Raw genomic sequence first — 8,707 nt, 5'->3', positions numbered from 1 at the left:
CATCAAAGAATGCCAGCAAAGCAGCCAAGAGGACCAAGGGAACATAGGATACATAGTCACAGTTATAGAGATTCAGGCCAGAAGGAACCACCAGGTTATCTGGTCTGACCTCCCGTCTCTCACGGGCCACCAGCACCACTCAGCCCCTGCACACTAAACCCAACAACCAAAATTAGAACAACGTCTATGACCAAGCTAAATGTTTATATGAAGATTTCTGACCCCAACAAGACTCTAACGAGGGGCTCTATATCCTTTATAACAACCATTCCACCTCTGGCTCACTAAATATTCTGGGGCAGATCCTCAGCTGATGCAAACTGTGCAAAAAGCTATGACAGCCTACACCAGCCAGGAATCCGTCTATGCAGCAAGAGATCCAGAATCCTTGTGAATTGGTCCAGCTCATTTCTGCCAAGGAAACCCTGCCACGCTAGCTTTTAAGGGCTGATCCAAAACCCATCGCCATCACGAGGACAGAACCTCAGCTGCCGGCATGAAGTCAGAGGCACAGAGATCTGATTTACACTGGCTGAGGCTTTGCCCCAGTGACTGCAGTGGACTTTAGACCAGACCCTAACAAAGCTTCATTGACGTTTTAGAAATGTGTTAATTTCATCAGTGCTGTTAATGCACGTAGAATTGTATTATTTTAATTTATGTGAAGGTAAATTTAAATTGTGGCTACATCTTTACTTGAAGAAAAGGAGGACTTGTGGCACCTTAGAGACTAACAAATTTGAGCATAAGCTTTCGTGAGCTACAGCTCACTTCATCGGCTGCTACTCGGAAACCTATCTTTATTTAAGGCAGCCACCCATGCTTTCTAAATCAGCTGTTATATTTCAAACAATGAACGATGGTTGTATTTTCCTTTCAAGCTTTGAAAATTAACAGCTAATTATTCTTAACCTGAGGGAATAACACTTAAACAAAAAATAAATAAATAAAAGCTAATAATGTTCTAAACTGAATTTAGATAAGTGACCATCTCCGTAAACGGCAAGGCTAGAATTAACGAAACACAAAGGCACGCATTCAAGTTGCAGGATGAATTAACATAAGAAAATCAAAATCCATTTCACAGCCGAGCCAGATACAAAGGAATCAGCCTCATTCCGTTGCCTCTCTGTTAGTCTGGCTTGTAAGCAGCTGTGTAATATATCTCAGTTGCTCCAGAGCAAATTAGTATACCCAGAATGATAGGCTTGTGGAATTTCCATTGTCCATGGAACCTCTGGCTTAAGACTTCACTGAAGACCCACGGAAGAATTATTTTCCTTTTTCATGACAAGATCCAATGGCTGGAAGGAAATATCATTAAAGTTCAAACTAAAAATAAGATGCATATTTTTAACTGAGAGGGTAATTTGCCATCAGAACAAATTACTGAGGGACACAGTACATTCTCCATCAGCGGGAGCCTTTGATTAAGACTGGACCTCTTTCTAAGCGATATGCCCCCATTCATTGTTGGACTTGATGCGGGAATTGCTAGGTGAATTTATAGGGGCCGTGTTGGCGCAGAGCGTAAATTTTTGAAAAACGGCCAAGCTATTTCAGAGTGGAGCTGTGCTAATCATGGATTTTTCAGTTCACAGGCAATACTTGGCGGGGGGGTGGAAGGTCAACCTGAAACCAAAATGTTGACATTGTTTGCATTTTGGAAAAAAAAAGAAAAAAAATGTCATTCAATCCAAAATGTTCCTTTGACAGAGTATTTTAGTGTTTTAACATATTTTTTTTAAATAAATATTAAGGAAATCTTTATATAGAAAAGTCATTTTGAACTGAAAAATTGAAATGTTTTTACTTTTTTGGAATTTTTCCCCTCAACACAAACAATTCACAAATTCATCTCAGTTTTGCTGAAACATTTCAATGTTTCTGAATCTGCATTCCTTTCCAAAAAGGGGGTTTTCCTGAAAATTTTTGCCTTAGCTCTCCTTAGAATCCTAAGTTCCATTGAAAATCATTGAAGGTGCATCAAAAGTCAATGAAACTTAGAAGTCACTAAGGTGCATTTGAAAAATTTACCCCTACATCATCATAAAGATCCCTTCTAGCTTTAAAAAAATCTATGAAGCTCTTTTGCTCTTTCTAACTACACAAAGGCATAAATCTGTTTCCTGGTAGATATCCAATTCTTAGGGTCTCTCTCCAGATGAGACAGGTGCCTTTAATTCTTTTAATCAGCCCTGACGAGCATACAATCGTGCTATGAACAAAATTATGGCAATAAGACATCTGTCTGGTAATAGCACCAAAATCCACAGTATGTGTATAACTTTAGAAACATCTTCATAAAACATAAGCTGCCCAAATACAGTGCCTGCTGGGGAAGTGATCCTTGTGCTTTGAAACTGACATTGTTGTCTTCATGGTCCCCATGAATGCTTCCCAGGAAAACATCCTTGCTGCACGCCATTTGACACCTTAATTCTGATGTTAAAGCGGCAAACAAGACACTTGTCTTTTTCTTGGCTTCAGAGAGGTCTGTCTCAACCTTGGGATGCCAGGCTCTGTGAAACAAGCTGCTTCTCCATCCTTCCGAAGGAAGTGGCTGTCACTGGGAGACCTTTCCTGCAACAAAAAAACAGCATGTGAAGAATCTCCAGATCAGAGAAGACAGAGATGTATAACTGTGACATCTGTAGTTTTCTTTATTTCTAAATCAAACTCGTAGACCGGGCTTGGTGCCAAAAGACTATTCTCAAAATAGGAGTTTCCACTCCCTTAACGTCAGGCAGCAAACTGCACTTCCAAACTGGGAGACGTGCTAATATTATCTTTTCAGATGTTCTGGAGCTCTCTCCTGAGTTGTTTTGGTTTTTAGACAAACTATTTTTAGTGCTAGCAAGAGGTTCGAGAGCCCAGAGTCTGAAACTTTGATAGCTGCTTTCAACTACCTGAAAGGGGGTTCCAGAGAGGATGGTTCTAGACTATTCTCAGTGGTAGAAGAGGACAGGACAAGGAGTAATGGTCTCAAGTTGCAGTGGGGGAGGTTTAGGTTGGATATTAGGAAAAACTTTTTCACTTGGAGGGTGGTGAAACACTGGAATGAGTTACCTAGGGAGATGGTGGAATCTCCTTCCTTCAAAGTTTTTAAGGTCAGGCTTGACAAAGCCCAGGCTGGGATGATTTAGTTGGGGATTGGTCCTGCTTTGAGCAGGAGGTTGGACTAGATGACCTCCTGAGGTCCCTTCCAACCCTGATATTCTATTCTATTCTATTCTATTCTAAACCATTCTAAACCACAGAACAGCCACAGCCACCAAAGTAAGTGTGCTTCAAATTTCTCCTGGAGAGAACCCATCTAGGGATGATTGGGTAACTTAGAGAAGAAGAAGGGATGGACTTGTGATTACAGCATTGGATTGGGACTCAGGAGTCCAGGATTCAGTTCCTGGCTCTAACACAAACTTCGGCATGTGACCTTAGCTGAGTCCCATAACATCTCTGTGCATCAGCCCCTTATCTGTAAAAGGAGGATAATGTTATGCAGGAGGGTGTTGGTTGCTGCCTGCAATTTTGTCTTAGATCCATGGGCAATCACAGACCTCCCTGAAGCTAATGAGTACTAGCCGCCTTTCATTCAGGCTAAATGAAGGGAGCAATTTAACACCTCCTTTGTTTAGTGATTGCTAAAATAACAGAAGCCACCACGCAAGGCGCTGGGCCAGATGGAAAGGCCCGAGCAAGAACTAACTCAGAGAATGAGAGGGGTAATCTGGGGAATGATTACAAATGCAGAGGTTGGGGCATCCACTGGTGAAGCTGGGTGTCTCAAAAGCAGAAAGCCAACCAGAAAGCAAGCAGACGAGAGAATCAGTGTGAGAGTGGCCCAGAGAGATCATAGGGCACAGTAGGTGCTGGAAAGTAAGCCAGGGGCTGGAAACTATCTGCTCCTTGTTCCTACGGTGTAATTCTTTGTAAATGAGCAGCATTACACGAGAGAAACACCTGACTCATAGAATCAATTTCTCCTCCTCTGGAAATAACCTGATAATGCCGCCAAATAATGGCTAACCACTGAGGCTGAGGGGCAACAATGGCAACACTGTCTCCCCCACTATTTGCCTGTCTCATCTCTTTAGACTGTGAGGTCTTCAGGGCAAGGAGATATACACGGATGTACAGAGCCTAACACAAGGGGACTGTGATCTTTTTTATTGCCTCTAGGTCAGTGAAACTGAGGTCTGGTCTACACTGGGTGGGAGGATCGATCTAAGTTACGCAACTTCAGCTATGCGAATAACGTAGCTGAAGTCGACGTACTTAGATCTACTCACCCCAGTGTCATCACTTCAGTGAGTCGACTGCTGACGCTCCCCCGTTGATTCTGCCTGCGCCTCTCGCTCCGGTGGAGTACCGGAGTCGACGGGAGAGCGCTCAGCAGTCAATTTATCGTGTCTTGACTAGACGAGATAAATTGACCCCCGCCGGATCGATCGCTGCCCGTCGATCCAGCGGGTAATGTAAACAAGCCCTCAGCAGTTCAGCAGCCAAATTAGCAATTAACATTACCCAAAAGAGCCACAGTAGTATGAATTCATTGTTTTGTTTACTATATATTCATATTTAAACAGTATGATGGGAAAATATTTAGTGTATATATTATTCTCACAGCAAAATGACTGACCAAGTATTATTATTTGATCAACGGCAATAGAATAATAACATAGTAAAAGCACCCTGACTGGTTAATAATTTACAGTAGATTGGTTAATCATTAAATGGCACAGTATTTTAATATCCTGGGCCGCTAAGAGCCGCAGGAGACACATTAAAGAGCCACTTGCAGCTCGCCAGGCTCGCTCTAAGTATCACTCCTCTAGGTGCTACCATAGCACAGGTAATAAATAGCAATAATAAAATGTCCCCTCGCTGGTCTCACCGCTGCGATTCCCCGTGAGTGAGTCGTCGATGGTGGCAGCTTTAGAGGATATAAACGCTTCTCTACTACAAACCGGAGAAAGGATTATCTTGTGTTTCATTTGGCAATTATTAGCATTAATCGTGTTTATTACAGTACTGCCTTGGGATTCACCCAGATCGGTGGTAGGCACCTCACAGACACAGAATAGTAGATTGTCCTTGCCCTTCTCTAGGGGAAAGAGGTCTGATGTGCAAACCGAAAAACGTCTTTTTTTCTTTCTGACGAACAACCTGGGCTGAATTTGAATGCGTAACCTAGCAGGGTGAGGCTACCCATTATCCAAGTCTCTCAGCCATCCCACCCTCATGCTTTATTTGGCTGAGAACGTCAGCCACAATCATGCATCAGAAATCCTTAAGCACTACGTTACAACATTTTGCATAAAATGCTGAGGATTCCTTCTTCACAAGCCTCATATTTAACATCCTCATTATTGTGCTTTAGGTGATAACTTTCACTGTGGAAATCAGCTCTTTGCCTTTAGCTCCCTTCCTGCCGGATTCTAGGATTTTTAAGCCATATTTGCAAGTTCCAATAGCAGGTCCAGGAATCTGGGTGTGAGGAAACGTGTTTAAAATCACATCTAGTCTTTTTCATCTATATTTCAAGTCCAATATTTCCTGCCGGCAGTCATGCTGAAGGAGGCAGTGTGTCTTTTAAACACAGCAATGCTAAGAAAAAGGGATAATCACCTGAGTTTATCTTTCTTCACACATTGTATTACCCAAAAGGGCAAGAAAATTGCCTAGAAATAACGCAGTCGGTGGGAGGGAGAACTTGCAGCAAATACTAATCCTGTGCATTTCTAAAGCATCTTTCATTGGAGGATTTGAAAGGGCTTTATAAACATTAAGGGTGGGGGTTTAAAACTGCTCAGCATTGACCTAAGACTGCTTCTACTGAAGTCAATATTTAAACTCCCACTGACTTTGATGGGAGCAGCGGTAGGCCAATACTGAGTGCTTTTGAAAATACTACCTTAATTAACCTTTATAGTACCCTGGTGATGGTTTTAATTTCCAGGACTCAGTTTCCCCACCTGTAATATGGGGATAAGCGATTTCTCCAAGATCAAGCAGTAGTAGAACCCTGGTGTCCTCACATTACACCCCAGTGCTCACCACTAAGGTCCTGCCTCTCAGTCCTCTAACTGCCAGCTTTCAGGAACAGAGACCCCACATGGGTGCAGGGATCCATGTCAGCCCATTGCATTACACAGGATTTTGGCCTACGGGGTCTAACAATCCTACTGAAATCAATGAGACTACTCAAGTGCTTAAAGCTAGGCACGTGCTTATGTACTTCGCTAAAATAGGGCCTAAAAGAACATTGGTCTATTATAGGAAATTGTCTTTAAATGCAAGTACCAATGACCAGTGTTCACCTCATTAAAACAGAATGCAGATGTAACTTTACAAAGAATTCAAACAAGAGCCTTGGGATGTTGGATTACATCCCGTTTCCATGGTTTATTCATAACATGGGTGTTTTATTCCAAACGAGTTTCTTTTTTACAGGACCTTTTAAAATCCATGTGACAGGTTACAGCTAAACCTAAACTCTGTAAATGTCAGGGTTTTGCAGTTTATGTTTCTGAGTTTAGATAATACAGGACAATGATTTCTTTTTTTAAAAGGATTTTTAGGACCCTCTCCATAGACCATTGAAGTCAATGAAGAGACTCCAATTGACTTCAATAGCCTTCTGGATCAGGCCCTTATGGACAGGCTGGAGGGTGATAGAATTCTAGACTATGCCTTGGTACAGTCACGATCAACTGGAGCATTCTGCCCTCTAGTGGTTTGTTGCACTTAATAAATGTAAACCGTGTCGTACGAAAAATTACTTGTAGCTGGCTTGGAGAAAAAATCCCAGATGTAGTCAGCAAGTTGAGAGAGGAAGAACCTCCAATAACAGATAATGAAGGCTTGATTATTAACACAAGAACAGACTAACCCCACACTATCAGCAAGGGCAAAGTTATAATTGTTTTGAGTTTCTTTCCTGTGATGATTCCAGCTTTTGATCAGTTCAGCCGGACCTCTTGATTTTGGTTAGGCTTTTTCAAAGCGGTGTAAATGAGCAAGCTATTGTTGTGATGTTCAGAGGATCATATAGAGCTGTCCGATAACGCTGCAGTACCGCCCTGAACCTACTTTTAATGGAGACTAATTGCCAGTAAAACACAAAATTAGTTCCCCAAAAGGCCACAGGTCCAGCGCTCTAATTGGGCATCTCTCATTGAAGCCCTAGGTTCTGACCTCTGAGGCTTCTCTGGGGTTAAAGAAGTGGGAGTTGCCACGCTGAAGGAATATTCATGAAAGAGGTCATGCAAGGCACTGCAGATGAACTCTGGTGGATGTGATCGTTGTTGTCAAAATTAACATGGGGATGTTAGAAGCAGAAAACGGGCTTGAACTGCAGACCCAGACTTCCACCAAAAGCTGTGGTATTCAGATTCATGGCATCCGTCTGGCCCCATAGTAATCCCTAGCTCTTATCTAGTGCTTTTCATCAGTAGATCTTCAAGCGCTTTACAAAGAAGATCAGCATCATTAGCCCCATGTCATGCAAGGGGGAAACTGAGGCACAGAGAGGGCAAAGTGTCTTGCCCAAAGTTGATTAGCAAGCCAGTGACCGAGCTGAAATAGACACTAGTTATGCTGATTTCCAGTTCAGTGCTATATACAGTAGGCATCTCTGCCTCCCTCAATTTTTCCTCCACTCCACGAGTCTGAATTCATACACCCCCCCCCCCCAAGTTTGGGAGCATTGGGGTGTCACAGGGTCCTCACAGGCTTCCACCTCCTCATGCCTGTGCTCTGTGTTGGCCAGCCAAATAAAGAGCCCCAATGCCTTCTTTGGTGTTTCATCCTTGTGTCTTTATTTACAGTGCAAGCATGTAGTCCCTTTTATTCCCCCAACAGCTATTCCCATTCTGACCCTTCCCAGGGTCTCCTTGCCTTTGGTGCAGAGACAGAGCTGTAAGCCTCCTATCCCCTCCCAGGCTAGCCTCCTGCTTGAGCTTTCTCCAGGACTTTTATAGCCCTTTCCTTCCTCAGCCCAGCTGCTGCTACTTAGCTCAGGTCATTGCTGTGAGCCAGCCCTCATTAGGGCCTGCAGCTGGGCTCTCTGCTCGCCACCTGGGCCCCAGCACCTGGCTTCCCTACCAGAAAGCGAAGCTTAGCCAGCATTTTGGCAGGGCAGTCAAGGGGTTTTACCCCTGCCCTGCCACATGGGGTCTAAAGTTTCTATTCCCGTCTACCTTAGATTGGAAGTAACTACTGAGGCACACAGCCGACACATTACTTAAGCCCTTCTTACATTTTGTATGATGGCATAAATGCTACCTGGGCCTTGTGCTATTCCCTCTTCACAGCGTGAATTTCACCCAAAGTGAGAGAAGTTCTTGTTACAATGGAGATCAGGTGAGCAAGAGTCTGAAACAAGAGGTGTTCTTTACTCCATTTTGAGGAAGTGAAAAGTCATATAGAAAAGTCTTTCACAAATGACTCTTCTCTTCCATGTAAAACACTGACTCTCCCTTGAGGTCAGCAGAGATAACCCCACACACAGACCAGCCTTGAATTTGGCCCTAGGTATCCTAATGCCATCATCCTTTCAGGGCTACACTATATGCAGTTTGAGCACTGGTCTAACTAAATCGGTTTGCTCAAGTTGGGAAGGACGTGACAAACTCAACTGAAATCTGCAGCAATTTTAACTCAAACGGTTTAGGTCCATTTAAATAAACCAGTTTAATTTGTG

Source organism: Caretta caretta, chromosome 26, assembly GCF_965140235.1.
Source record: "Caretta caretta isolate rCarCar2 chromosome 26, rCarCar1.hap1, whole genome shotgun sequence".
Classification (NCBI taxonomy): Eukaryota; Metazoa; Chordata; order Testudines; family Cheloniidae; genus Caretta; species Caretta caretta.
Note: the sequence above shows the minus strand (reverse complement) of the source record.